Here is a 14,685-nt window from a genome sequence, read left to right on the forward strand (position 1 = left end):
CAATTCTGGTTATCGCTTCTCGGCCTTTTGGCTAAGATCAAGTGTAGTATCTGTTCTTATCACTTTAATATCTGATACGTCCCCTATCTGGGGACCATATATTAAATGGATTTTTAGAACAGGGAGATGGAAAAAGAGCTTGCTCTGTCCACTCCACGCATTGACCTGGTATTGCAGTATCTCCAGGACCGGTGCACCCCTTCTTTAATGCAGTTTCTAAAATCAGAAAGAATTGAATTCAATGTTTTTTGTTCATTTTGCTTGTTTGTCGGATTTTGGGATGGACTCTTTGGCTTTGCTTTTCTTCTCCTCATTGGATTTTTCATGTTCAAAGTTGCAGAAGCCAGATTACAAGCTCATTTTGGTTCAACTTCAGCAACTGTGCATTGCATTGCCATGTAATGTAATGAAATGCTATCTTTCTAGCTCTCCCTTTTTACTTCCTTTTGGATAAACAGACATATTAGGCAAGCATTTTGGAGCTTTCACCTAAATAACTACAGGTGGTGAGATAAGCTGCACAATATAATTGACCTTTCAGTATATTGTTGCACACACACCATCTATTTAGCAAATGCCCTTGTTATCAACAGCAGCCTTTTAAACTCACCTGAGCTAACAGGTATGTGCGCTGGTTACTCTGCTGCGCTTAAAATTTCTTTTTTGGTTTGCTACAATGCCTTTTCTGAAACGTTGTCTCCCTCTGCTGGAACACTGACTTCTTTCATTTAATGCCTGCAGACTATAAAAGAGAACCCAACCCAAAAAGTTTGGTTGATTAGTCTGTGGCATTCTGTTAAACTGTTGCTTATGGCGGTCTCTGTGAGCTTCTCAGCGACATTCAGCCAGCCAGGTATCCTGCCTGCAGTAGATGGAATGTGGCAATGGAACGCTGGCTGCGCGTGTCATAATAGGCTCTGAGCCTTTATATACCTGTGCACAGCAGCAGCCACCTTCAGTCTGCTGCTGGACAGCCAGCAGCAGCAGCAGCAGCAGGAGAGGTATGTAATCAGCAGCCCTCCTGCTAAGGGTAGACAGCTGCTCGTTCCACCCCACCCCCCGCCTTAATTGGTTCTCCTCCCTTCCAACGGTGTTGAGGCGGGTGGGAACAGCAGGGGGTGAAGGTGCTGTGTTTAAAGAGGTGGAGTTATGCAGATCTAAAACGCGTGGATTGCAGCAGCAGCAAGCCGAAAAGTGCAGGCATGTAAGGGATCTAGAGGTTGATAACATGTCTTCTTAACGGGAGTCCAGGAGCTCATCTCCACAAATGGACTTTTCAGGATCCTTGGGTGGCTCCGTAGTTTGAAACCAATTCTGGTTATCGCTTCTCGGCCTTTTGGCTAAGATCAAGTGTAGTATCTGTTCTTATCACTTTAATATCTGATACGTCCCCTATCTGGGGACCATATATTAAATGGATTTTTAGAACAGGGAGATGGAAAAAGAGCTTGCTCTGTCCACTCCACGCATTGACCTGCTATTGCAGTATCTCCAGGACCGGTGCACCCCTTCTTTAATGCAGTTTCTAAAATCAGAAAGAATTGAATTCAATGTTTTTTGTTCATTTTGCTTGTTTGTCGGATTTTGGGATGGACTCTTTGGCTTTGCTTTTCTTCTCCTCATTGGATTTTTCATGTTCAAAGTTGCAGAAGCCAGATTACAAGCTCATTTTGGTTCAACTTCAGCAACTGTGCATTGCATTGCCATGTAATGTAATGAAATGCTATCTTTCTAGCTCTCCCTTTTTACTTCCTTTTGGATAAACAGACATATTAGGCAAGCATTTTGGAGCTTTCACCTAAATAACTACAGGTGGTGAGATAAGCTGCACAATATAATTGACCTTTCAGTATATTGTTGCACACACACCATCTATTTAGCAAATGCCCTTGTTATCAACAGCAGCCTTTTAAACTCACCTGAGCTAACAGGTATGTGCGCTGGTTACTCTGCTGCGCTTAAAATTTCTTTTTTGGTTTGCTACAATGCCTTTTCTGAAACGTTGTCTCCCTCTGCTGGAACACTGACTTCTTTCATTTAATGCCTGCAGACTATAAAAGAGAACCCAACCCAAAAAGTTTGGTTGATTAGTCTGTGGCATTCTGTTAAACTGTTGCTTATGGCGGTCTCTGTGAGCTTCTCAGCGACATTCAGCCAGCCAGGTATCCTGCCTGCAGTAGATGGAATGTGGCAATGGAACGCTGGCTGCGCGTGTCATAATAGGCTCTGAGCCTTTATATACCTGTGCACAGCAGCAGCCACCTTCAGTCTGCTGCTGGACAGCCAGCAGCAGCAGCAGCAGCAGGAGAGGTATGTAATCAGCAGCCCTCCTGCTAAGGGTAGACAGCTGCTCGTTCCACCCCACCCTCCGCCTTAATTGGTTCTCCTCCCTTCCAACGGTGTTGAGGCGGGTGGGAACAGCAGGGGGTGAAGGTGCTGTGTTTAAAGAGGTGGAGTTATGCAGATCTAAAACGCGTGGATTGCAGCAGCAGCAAGCCGAAAAGTGCAGGCATGTAAGGGATCTAGAGGTTGACAACATGTCTTCTTAACGGGAGTCCAGGAGCTCATCTCCACAAATGGACTTTTCAGGATCCTTGGGTGGCTCCGTAGTTTGAAACCAATTCTGGTTATCGCTTCTCGGCCTTTTGGCTAAGATCAAGTGTAGTATCTGTTCTTATCACTTTAATATCTGATACGTCCCCTATCTGGGGACCATATATTAAATGGATTTTTAGAACAGGGAGATGGAAAAAGAGCTTGCTCTGTCCACTCCACGCATTGACCTGGTATTGCAGTATCTCCAGGACCGGTGCACCCCTTCTTTAATGCAGTTTCTAAAATCAGAAAGAATTGAATTCAATGTTTTTTGTTCATTTTGCTTGTTTGTCGGATTTTGGGATGGACTCTTTGGCTTTGCTTTTCTTCTCCTCATTGGATTTTTCATGTTCAAAGTTGCAGAAGCCAGATTACAAGCTCATTTTGGTTCAACTTCAGCAACTGTGCATTGCATTGCCATGTAATGTAATGAAATGCTATCTTTCTAGCTCTCCCTTTTTACTTCCTTTTGGATAAACAGACATATTAGGCAAGCATTTTGGAGCTTTCACCTAAATAACTACAGGTGGTGAGATAAGCTGCACAATATAATTGACCTTTCAGTATATTGTTGCACACACACCATCTATTTAGCAAATGCCCTTGTTATCAACAGCAGCCTTTTAAACTCACCTGAGCTAACAGGTATGTGCGCTGGTTACTCTGCTGCGCTTAAAATTTCTTTTTTGGTTTGCTACAATGCCTTTTCTGAAACGTTGTCTCCCTCTGCTGGAACACTGACTTCTTTCATTTAATGCCTGCAGACTATAAAAGAGAACCCAACCCAAAAAGTTTGGTTGATTAGTCTGTGGCATTCTGTTAAACTGTTGCTTATGGCGGTCTCTGTGAGCTTCTCAGCGACATTCAGCCAGCCAGGTATCCTGCCTGCAGTAGATGGAATGTGGCAATGGAACGCTGGCTGCGCGTGTCATAATAGGCTCTGAGCCTTTATATACCTGTGCACAGCAGCAGCCACCTTCAGTCTGCTGCTGGACAGCCAGCAGCAGCAGCAGCAGCAGGAGAGGTATGTAATCAGCAGCCCTCCTGCTAAGGGTAGACAGCTGCTCGTTCCACCCCACCCCCCGCCTTAATTGGTTCTCCTCCCTTCCAACGGTGTTGAGGCGGGTGGGAACAGCAGGGGGTGAAGGTGCTGTGTTTAAAGAGGTGGAGTTATGCAGATCTAAAACGCGTGGATTGCAGCAGCAGCAAGCCGAAAAGTGCAGGCATGTAAGGGATCTAGAGGTTGACAACATGTCTTCTTAACGGGAGTCCAGGAGCTCATCTCCACAAATGGACTTTTCAGGATCCTTGGGTGGCTCCGTAGTTTGAAACCAATTCTGGTTATCGCTTCTCGGCCTTTTGGCACGATCTGTAGTGGATCCTGTCATTGGGCTAAAGGTGACCTGTGTGGAGGTTGCTGCTCTCGGCCTTTTGGGTTTACCCAATTGCTGCTATTGGGAGTGGTGGACCAAAGCTGGGAATACCCTTTTATCGCTGGTGGACGGTCTTTTCTTTGTGTAGTGGTGGACGGTCGGAGAGGAGGTCGGAATCCAGAGACGTTTGGCGATCCTAGGAGGTGTTTTTCTTCATTTTTTTCCTGGTGTTATCTGTGGAAAGAAGGAAAGAAGAGAATATGGAGTCCAGGAGGAATACTGGAGGTAGGAGGACTGATCAAGGGGGAAATCCCAATGACTATTTTCACGAGGAATACCCGCTTAAGGACACAATTAGGTTTGTGGTGTCTCCTGGTCATAGGCAAGAGAAGGATGCGACTTTTGTCTATGAGAAGATTTGCAGCTTTTTGAAAATTGAAAAAGACGAATATTATTGTTTTCAAAGTTTCTTTTCAAGGGGCTTCCATGACGTTACTTTAATGAGAAGTTCCCAGTGTGAACGGGTATTTTCTCTTTATGAAATTAATAAGGAGAATGCGCTGTTCGAGGGGGTTAAAGTAATCCCCTCGTTTCAATTTTCATTTAGACTCTTGACAGTCCACATGTTCAGCCCTTTCATTTCTGATCAGGAGGTCCTGTGTTTTCTTAGTACTTACTGTGAGAAGGTGATTGAGAAGGGAAGAGGAAAAACGCAATTTGGGGTATGGAATGGGAAAAGAACTTATTTGGTGGCTTTCAAAAAAGATCCTGATGTAGAGGGTGGTGTACTGAGGCCCCCGCCGGTCGTTTTTATAAACCGTAGCCGTGGGTATTTATTTTTTGCGGGGATGCCTGAATATTGTAGAAAATGTCGAATATATGGCCATAATGACAATGGTTGCAAAAAGTGTTCAGAATGTCCAGGAGCTGGACATCAGGAGGAAGATTGCCCTGCAAAGAGGAATCAGAAGGGCGATGAAGAGATGGATACCGTGCCTGGAAGTCAGCAACAAGGAAAAGCTGATGAGGACATGGAAGGAACAAGGAATGAGGAGGAGGATCTGAGGATGGAGAATGAAAGGAAGGAGAAAGAAAAGGTGGAAAAGGAGAAGAAGAAGGCAGAGAGGTTCAAGAAAATGGAAGAGGAATATAAACAGAATAAAGAGGAGAAGAGTCGGGTGGAGACTGAAAAGGAAGTGAGGAAGAGAGAAGAACAGAAGAGAGAAGAAAAGAAGAAAGAAGATGAGAAGAAAGAAGATCAGAAGAAAGAAGAGCAGAAGATAGAAGAGCAGAAGGGAAAGGAACAGAAGAAAGAACAAAAAAAGGAAGAAGAGGGGAAGAGACATTCTGTGTTATTTGAATTGGGTAAAATTATACAGAAAATCCCGCCGGCAAGTAAAGTGGGAATCATGCAGAAAACTTTACCTCTGGTGGAGCCGTTACCTTCTGGGTCTCAGTCCGGTGGTCAGTCGTGTACTCAGGTCCAGATGGACTGTTCGGATAGAGTTCTGAAAAGAAGGGTAGAAGAAGTTGGAGAGGTGAATATACTAGGTGGAGGGAAAGTGAAAGCTATAGAAAAAGTAGATGTAGCAAAGGACATTGTAGTCTCCAGTTCAGATGAGCAGGAGATTCAAGATTTTTCTACTTCAGACGAGGGTGATGGGGCATGCCCTAAGAATGGCAGACCAGGATGATCCAATTTGCTTCCCTGAATGTTCAGGGGTTAAATAATGAACAAAAAAGAGTTGCTCTATATGATTTTTTAGGATTGGAAAATTTGGACTTTATTTTTTTACAGGAATGTAACCTAAGAAAATCTGTTGATTATGATTTTTTTAAAGAACATTGGTGTGGAAAAGCTATTTTTTCAGGTGGGAATGAAAATAAGAGTGATGGAGTTGGTTTCTTATGTAGTCAACACTGGGACATAGTGGATTATGAGGAGATATACCCGGGTCGAATTCTAAAAGTGGAGATCAAAAAACGTAATCTGATAATTAAATGCTTCTGTGTCTATGCCCATCCTGTTAAAAGCAGAAGGACAGAATTATTTGAAATTTTACAGATGTTTTTAACTGGGTCGGGACCAATAATTGTCAGTGGAGATTTTAATTGTCATCTGAATAGCAAAAAAGACAGCTCCGTTACGGTTTTAAATGGTATTATTTCTGCTAGTAACTTGCAAGATGCATGGGTTGCTTGTGGGAGAAACAAAGATGAAGAAGTAACATGGTCGAGTAATCGTGCTAGTTCTAGAATTGACTATTTTTTTATATCTACCCATTTTAAATGTGACTCTTTTAATTCCGAATTAAGCTGCTTCTCTGATCATAAATTAATAAGATGTGTTGTTGATTGTAATAATGTAGAAAACAGGAAATCCACGCATTGGAAACTAAACACTTCTCTGTTAGAGGACAAGGAAGTAGTTTTAGAGTTTTGTACATTTTATAAAAAACTGAGATTGAAGAGGAGGAGTTTTAAAGATGTTCTGGAGTGGTGGGATTTTTTTAAAAGAGAAACTAAGGTATTTTTTATTAAAGTGGGTAGAAGAATGGCCAGAGAGAAGAGAGAACAATATCGGTTGTTGAATGCTAGGTTACAATGTTTTTATACTTTCAGGAATAATGGAAATAATTTTGACGAAGAAATTGAGTGTGTTAAAAGTCAAATACAAAAAATTTTACATGAAAAAGGGAAAGAGATTATTTTTAATGCTAGAGTGAGAGTTTTGGAAGAAGATGAGAAATGCTCCAAATTCTTCTTTAAAAAAATTGTTGGGAAAAAAGACTTTATGGAAAATGTGGAAGGTGAAATTGTACTGGAAGGAAAGATTAAGAAGGTGGAGGAATTTTATAGTGATTTATTTTCAGAGAAAAAAAGTGATGGCGTTTTGAGGGATCATTTTTTGAATAACCTAAAGTATGCCTTTTCAGAGGAGGGGAAAGAGGTTTTAATTAGTGATTTTACGATTAATGAATTATGGGAAACAATCAAATCCTTTGCAAATTCTAAAACCCCGGGTATGGACGGTTTGCCTATAGAATTTTATAAGTGTTTTTGGAGTTTTTTAAAAGAAGATTTTTTTGAGTTATTTTATCATGTAATGTGTTCATGTTGTACTCCAGGGTCATGGGCAGAAGGGTTGATAGTGTTACTTTTTAAAAAGGGGGAAAAGAGTCTTATCAAGAATTGGAGACCTATAACTCTTCTTAATGCAGACTACAAAATTTATGCGAAAATACTTGCAAACCGTTTAAAAAAGGTAATATCTATGGTAATTGGAGGGCAGCAATCATGCGCAGTTCCTGGGAGAAAAATTACAGATTCACTTTTATTGATAAGGGACGTGATATGGGATTTTAAAGATAGGGCACAAAAACTAGCATTGATCACATTAGATTTTGAAAAGGCATATGATAGAGTATCACATTGTTTTTTATTTGAAGTTTTAAAGAAAATTGGTTGCCCGGAAGAGTTTATTAATCGTATTAAATGTTTATATGATTTATCTTTTAGTAAAGTGTCTGTTAACGGGTTTTTATCTGGAAGTATTAAGATAACTTGTGGCGTTAAACAGGGCTGCCCTTTGTCTCCTATTTTATTCATATGTGCGATAGAACCTCTTTTAAGTGCTATTAGAAACGATAAGGTGGTGGATGGAGTGTTTCTACCGGGAAATAATAATGTACCTCTTAAGTTTGTGGCATATATGGACGACGTAACAGTATTTGTGAGGAGTATGAGAAGTTTTAACAGAGTTTTAAGGACAGCGGAATGGTTCAGCGGTGCTTCTGGTTTTAAGGTTAACTTTGAAAAATCAGGGGTTTTATCAATTGGTGGTTTTATGATTGATGGGGCTTGTAGGCTTTTAGTGGTTCCAGAGATAAAAATTTTAGGGGTATTCTTTTCATCAAATTGTGGGAATATTAAGAATTGGGAATCACTTTTGGAGCGTGTAAGAAAAAAGATCAGCCTGTGGAAGCTAAGATGCTTGTCGATGGAAGGGAAGATATTAGTGATAAGACAAGTGCTTTTACCCTTGATTTTATATGTTGCCGTTGTTTTTATACCACCGGACTCTGTAATGAAGAAGATTATTAAGGAGTGTTTTAATTTTTTCTGGGGTACAAAGATGGAGAGGGTTAGAAGGGAGGAGTTGTATAAGAAGAAAGAAGATGGAGGGAAGAACTTCCCAGATATTAGAAGGTTTTTATATTGTAAATATCTCTCTTTGTGTTTTAATGTTCTGGTTGGCGAAGAATCGAATCTGAAAGCTATTTTAACATATAACTGCGGTTTTTTTATAAGGAAATATAAATGGTGTGTGATGGATCTGAAGAAACCCCATAGATGGCTACCTCCAGAACATTATATAATTTTGGAAAGAATAATGAGAGAATTTAACTTGATGTGTGGGGGATGTGAAATACTAACAAATCATAGGAAAATTTTAAAGTTTTTGGAGAATAGAAGTTATACATGTACGGTTGACCAATTCTCATCACAATTATCAAAAGAAATTTGGCTACGGGTTAATGTGCCATTTATTGCAAATGAGCAAAAGGATTTATTATGGAACATCATAAAGAAGTGTCTTCCAACTAAAGATTTTAATCATAGGAGAGGGTTGGTGAGGAATTCTCAGTGTCCGAGGCATGGTTGTATAGAGGACGAGACGTGTTTACACATCTTTTGGAATTGCGACTTTGCACAAAGGGTTTGGAGGAAGATAAGTACATTGGTTGGAGTTGTAAGTAGTCTTAGGTCTTTTGATTTTAACTTAATATTTTATGGAATTGGTATAAGAAATGTAGACTTTAAAGTGGTTTGGCTAATTGTTTCTGTAGTTAAAATGGCTTTATGGAAATGTAGAAATATTTTATTGTTTAAAAGGACCATGTTATCTGTTAATGATTGTATTAAACTTAGCTTTAGTTATTTATTTATCTACTATTGGAAAGATAGGAAAGATGTAGGTATAGAAGAAGCAGAAAAAATCTGGAGGCAGAAGGAGTGGAATAATATTTTGGATTAATAGTTCGTATTAGTATAAATGTTTCTACTTACCTTTTCTGTGTTTCACGGTGATGATTTCTTGGATTTAGTCTTAATTTCTGTGAAATATGAAAGACATAAATCATTTAATTTCGAAATCTGAGTGAAAAAAAAAAAAAAAAAAAATCTGTTCTTATCAGTTTAACCCCTTAAGCCCCGCGGGTGGTTTGCACGTTAATGACCGGGCCAATTTTTACAATTCTGACCACTGTCACTTTATGAGGTAATTACTCTCGAACGCTTCAACGGATCCCCCTGATTCTGAGATTGTTTTTTCGTGACATATTGTACTTCATGATTGTGGAAAAATTTCTTCGATATCACTTGCGTTTATTTGTGAAAAAAACGGAAATTTGGCGAAAATTTTGAAAATTTTGCAATTTTCAAAATTTGAATTTTTAAGCCCTGAAATCAGAGCGATATGTCACACAAAAGAGTTAATAAATAACATTTCCCACATGTCTACTTTACATCAGCACAATTTTGGAACCAAAATTTTTTTTTGTTAGGGAGCTATAAGGGTTAAAAGTTGACCAGCGATTTCTCATTTTTCCAACAAAATTTACAAAACCATTTTTTTAGGGACCACATCACATTTGAAGTCACTTTGAGAGGTCTTTATGACAGAAAATACCCAAAAGTGACACCATTCTAAAAACTGCACCCCTCAAGGTGCTCAAAACCACATTCAAGAACTTTATTAACCCTTCAGGTGCTTCACAGGAATTTTTTGAATGTGGAAGAAAAAAATGAACATTTAACTTTTTTCACAAAAATGTTAATTTAGACCCAATTTTTTTTATTTTCACAGGGGTAACAAGAAAAAATGGACCCCAAAATTTGTTGTGCAATTTCCCCTGGGCACGCAGATACCCAATATTTGGGGAAAAAATACTGTTTGGGCGCACGGCAGGGCTCGGAAGGGAAGGAGCGCTATTTGACTTTTTGATTGTAAAATTTGCTTGAATAATTAGCGGACGCCATGTTGTGTTTGGAGAGCCCATGTGTGCCCAAACTTTGGAGCTCCCCCACAAGTGACCCCATTTTGGAAACTAGACCCCCCAAGGCACCTTTCTAGATGCATAGTGAGCACTTGGAACCCCCAGGTGCTTCACAAATTGATTCGTAACAATGAAAAAGTGAAAAAAAAAAACACTTTTTCATTTTTATGAATCAATTTGTGAAGCACCTGAGTGTTCCAAGTGCTCACAATGCATCTAGATAGGTGCCTTGGGGGGTCTAGTTTCCAAAATGGGGTAACTTGTGGGGGAGCTCCAATGTTTGGGCACACAGCGGCTCTCCAAACGCAACATGGTGTCGCTAACAATTTGAGCCGATTTTCCGTTAAATTTGTTAGAGGACACCATGTTGCATTTAGAGAGTCCCTGTGTGCCCAAACATTGGAGCTCCCCCACAAGTGACCCCATTTTGGAAACTAGACCCCCCAAGGCACCTATCTAGATGCATAGTGAGCACTTGGAACCCCCAGGTGCTTCACAAATTGATTCGTAACAATGAAAAAGTGAAAAAAAAAACACTTTTTCATTTGTATGAATCAATTTGTGAAGCACCTGAGGGTTCCAAGTGCTCAGTATGCATCTAGATAGGTGCCTTGGGTGGTCTAGTTTCCAAAATGGGGTCACTTGTGGGGGAGCTCCAATATTTGGGCACACAGCGGCTCTCTAAATGCAACATGGTGTCCGCTAACAAATTTAACGCAAAATTGGCTCAAATTGTTAGCGACACCATGTTGCGTTTGGAGAGCTGCTGTGTGCCCAAACATTGGAGCTCCCCCACAAGTGACCCCATTTTGGAAACTAGACCCCCCAAGGCACCTATCTAGATGCATAGTGAGCACTTGGAACCCCCAGGTGCTTCACAAATTGATTCGTAACAATGAAAAAGTGAAAAAAAAAACACTTTTTCATTTTTATGAATCAATTTGTGAAGCACCTGGGGGTTCCAACTGCTCACTATGCATCTAGATAGGTGCCTTGGGGGGTCTAGTTTCCAAAATGGGGTCACTTGTGGGAGAGCTCCAATGTTTGGGCACACAGGGACTCTCTAAATGCAACATGGTATCCGCTAACAAATTGAATGGAAAATCGGCTCAAATTGTTAGCGGACACCACATTGCGTTTGGAGAGCTTCTCTGTGCCCAAACTTTGGAGCTCCCCCACAAGTGACCCCATTTTGGAAACTAGACCCCCCAAGGCACCTTTCTAGATGCATAGTGAGCACTTGGAACCCCCAGGTGCTTCACAAATTGATTCGTAATAATGAAAAAGTGAAAAAAAAAACACTTTTTCATTTTTACGAATCAATTTGTGAAGCACCTAGGGGTTCCAAGTGCTCACTATGCATCTAGATAGGTGCCTTGGGGGGTCTAGTTTCCAAAATGGGGTCACTTGTGGGGGAGCTCCAATGTTTGGGCACACAGGGACTCTCTAAATGCAACATGGTATCCGCTAACAAATTGAATGGAAAATCGGCTCAAATTGTTAGCGGACGCCACATTGCGTTTGGAGAGCCCCTCTGTGCCCAAACTTTGGAGCTCCCCCACAAGTGACCCCATTTTGGAAACTAGACCCCCCAAGGCACCTTTCTAGATGCATAGTGAGCACTTGGAACCCCCAGGTGCTTCACAAATTGATTCGTAATAATGAAAAAGTGAAAAAAAAAACACTTTTTCATTTTTACGAATTAATTTGTGAAGCACCTAGGGGTTCCAAGTGCTCACTATGCATCTAGATAGGTGCCTTGGGGGGTCTAGTTTCCAAAATGGGGTCACTTGTGGAGGAGCTCCAATGTTTGGGCACACAGGGACTCTCCAAATGCAACATGATATCCGCTAACAATTTGAGCCGACAATTTGTTAGCGGATATCATGTTGCATTTGGAGAGTCCCTGTGTGCTCAAACATTGGAGCTCCCCCACAAGTGACCCCATTTTGGAAACTAGACCCCCCAAGGCACCTATCTAGATTCATAGTGAGCACTTGGAACCCCAGGTGCTTCACAAATTGATTCATAAAAATGAAAAAGTGTTTTTTTTTTCACTTTTTCATTTTTACGAATCAATTTGTGAAGCACCTGGGGGTTCCAAGTGCTCACTATGCATCTAGAAAGGTGCCTTGGGGGGTCTAGTTTCCAAAATGGGGTCACTTGTGGGGGAGCTCCAAAGTTTGGGCACAGAGGGGCTCTCCAAACGCAATGTGGTGTCCGCTAACAATTTGAGCCGATTTTCCATTCAATTTGTTAGCGGATACCATGTTGCATTTAGAGAGTCCCTGTGTGCCCAAACATTGGAGCTCCCCCACAAGTGACCCCATTTTGGAAACTAGACCCCCCAAGGCACCTATCTAGATTCATAGTGAGCACTTGGAACCCCAGGTGCTTCACAAATTGATTCATAAAAATGAAAAAGTGTTTTATTTTCACTTTTTCATTTTTACGAATCAATTTGTGAAGCACCTGGGGGTTCTAAGTGCTCACTATGCATCTAGATAGGTGCCTTGGGGGGTCTAGTTTCCAAAATGGGGTCACTTGTGGGGGAGCTCCAATGTTTGGACACACAGGGGCTCTCCAAACGCAACATGGCGTCCGCTAACAATTTGAGCCGATTTTCCATTCAATTTGTTAGCGGACACCATGTCGCGTTTGGAGAGCCCGTGATGTGCCTAAACAGTGGAGCTCCCCCACAAGTGTCCCCATTTTGGAAACTATACCCCTCAAAGATTTTATTAAGGTGTATAGTGAACATTTTGAACCCAGAGGTACGGCACATTATTTGTTTACATTAGGTCATCATATTGAATAAGTTTTCATTATTCTTGAGCGCAAGTGCTCGCTACTTGAGTTTGCATCGGGTACTCAGGTATGCACCATGTACAGCGTGTGCTCGAGTGACATGCTCGAGTCCCTGCTCCGCATGTTTCACGGTTATTAGACACCCAAAAAAAAACATGCGGGGATCGCTCGTGCATGGCAGGCAATCCCCGTAAAGTTTTTTGGCCGCGAAGCATATGGGGCAGAGACTCGAGCATGTCACTCAAATACCCACGATACTAAATGCATACCAGAGCACCCGATGCAAACTCAAGTAGCGAGCACTTGCTCTCAACACTAGTCGCCATATCGTCATCTTTTTTTCTTACTTTTGAAAAAAATCCCAACCCCAGCCCTAACCCTAGCACAACCCTAACCCTAGCACAACCCTAGCCCCAGCACAACCCTAGCCCCAGCACAACCCTAGCCCCAGCACAACCCTAGCCCCAGCACAACCCTAGCCCCAAACCCAGCCCTAACCCTAGCCCAATCCTAACTCAAGAGTTTATTTTTGACGCCGTTCCTTGTGCGGTATAAGTGATTAGACGACTTTATTCTTCGGGTCGGTGTGATTACAGCAATGCCAGAATCATATGGGGTTTTTATGACTGACAGCTGTCACACACTAAAAGACGCATTTTTTGTAAAATCTAGTTTTTGCATCGCCATATTTTGAGAGCTATAATTTTTCCAAATTTTGGCAGACAGTCATGTGACGGCTCGTTTTTTGCGGGATGACTTGACGTTGTTATTGGTGCCATTTTCAGGCACGTGACATTTTTTGATCGCTTTCTATTCCGATTTTTGGGAGGCAGAATAAACAAAAACCAACAATTCAGGAATTGTTTTTTTTTTTTTTTTTTTATTCTGTTCCGCGTGTGGTAAAATTGATGAGGCAGCTTTACTCTTCGGGTCAGTACGTTTACAGCGGTACCACATTTGTATAATTTTTCTATGTTTTGGCGCTTATACACAATAAAAGCTATTTTATAGAAAAAAATATTTTTTAGTATCGCTTTATTCTGAGAGCTATAACTTTTTTATTTTTCGGCTGATGGAGCTATATGGCGGCTTGTTTCTTGCGGGACGAGATGACGTTTTCAGCGGTATCATTTTTATTTATATGCGTCTTTTTGATCGCGTGTTATTCCACTTTTTGTTTGGCGGTATGGTGATAAAGCATTGTTTTTTGCTTGTTTTTTTTTTTTTTTTTTTTTACCGTGTTCACTGAAGGGGTTAACTAGTGGGACAGTTTTATAGGTCAGGTTGTTCCGGACGCGGCGATACCAAATATGTGTACTTTTATTGTTTTTTTTTTATTTTTTTTATAATAATATTTATTGATGGGTACATTATATTTTTATTTTTGGTGTATTATTTTTTTTATTTTTTTATAATATTTTTGCACATTTTTTTTTTTTTTTTTTTCCACTTTCACACAGTTTATACACTTTATTACTTTGTCCCACTCTGGGACTTTCACTTTTTTTTTTCTGATCGCCTGCATGGCACAGGAATGGAGCACCATCCCTATGCCATGAAGGCTGTCAGAAGTGCACAGTGTGAAGATTGCTTGGAGATGCACTGCGCATGTCCAAGCAATCTTCCTGCTCTCTGGTGACCCGGATGTTGTCATGACGACATCGGGTCGTCATGGCAACACCCGGGAAGCCTTTGCAGACTGCGCTGGAAGCCGGAAGAGGAGGTGAGTATCGGCGATCACCTCCCCTTGCCCCCGCAATGCCGCGATCGACTTCGATCGACTTCGATCGCAGCATCGCGGGGGTTAATGTGCTGGGAGCGGTGCGTGACCGCTCCCTGCACATAGTACC

At 41.2% G+C, this 14,685-nt stretch overlaps 3 non-coding genes across 3 annotated transcripts; all 3 read left to right on the forward strand.

The window, feature by feature from the left end:
* The first annotated feature begins 11 nt into the window (after window positions 1–11).
* On the forward strand, window positions 12–202 carry LOC141230248 (U2 spliceosomal RNA). Its single transcript, XR_012296801.1, has one exon. It is a non-coding gene; the product is annotated as a U2 spliceosomal RNA (small nuclear RNA).
* Window positions 203–1,320: 1,118 nt separating this feature from the next.
* On the forward strand, window positions 1,321–1,511 carry LOC141230269 (U2 spliceosomal RNA). Its single transcript, XR_012296821.1, has one exon. It is a non-coding gene; the product is annotated as a U2 spliceosomal RNA (small nuclear RNA).
* Window positions 1,512–2,629: 1,118 nt separating this feature from the next.
* On the forward strand, window positions 2,630–2,820 carry LOC141230249 (U2 spliceosomal RNA). The gene has a single exon (XR_012296802.1). It is a non-coding gene; the product is annotated as a U2 spliceosomal RNA (small nuclear RNA).
* The last annotated feature ends 11,865 nt before the right edge of the window (window positions 2,821–14,685 follow it).

This window comes from Phyllobates terribilis, unplaced genomic scaffold, assembly GCF_046119375.1.
Source record: "Phyllobates terribilis strain yellow unplaced genomic scaffold, ASM4611937v1 Scaffold_499__1_contigs__length_1316695, whole genome shotgun sequence".
In the NCBI taxonomy this organism is placed as follows: Eukaryota; Metazoa; Chordata; class Amphibia; order Anura; family Dendrobatidae; genus Phyllobates; species Phyllobates terribilis.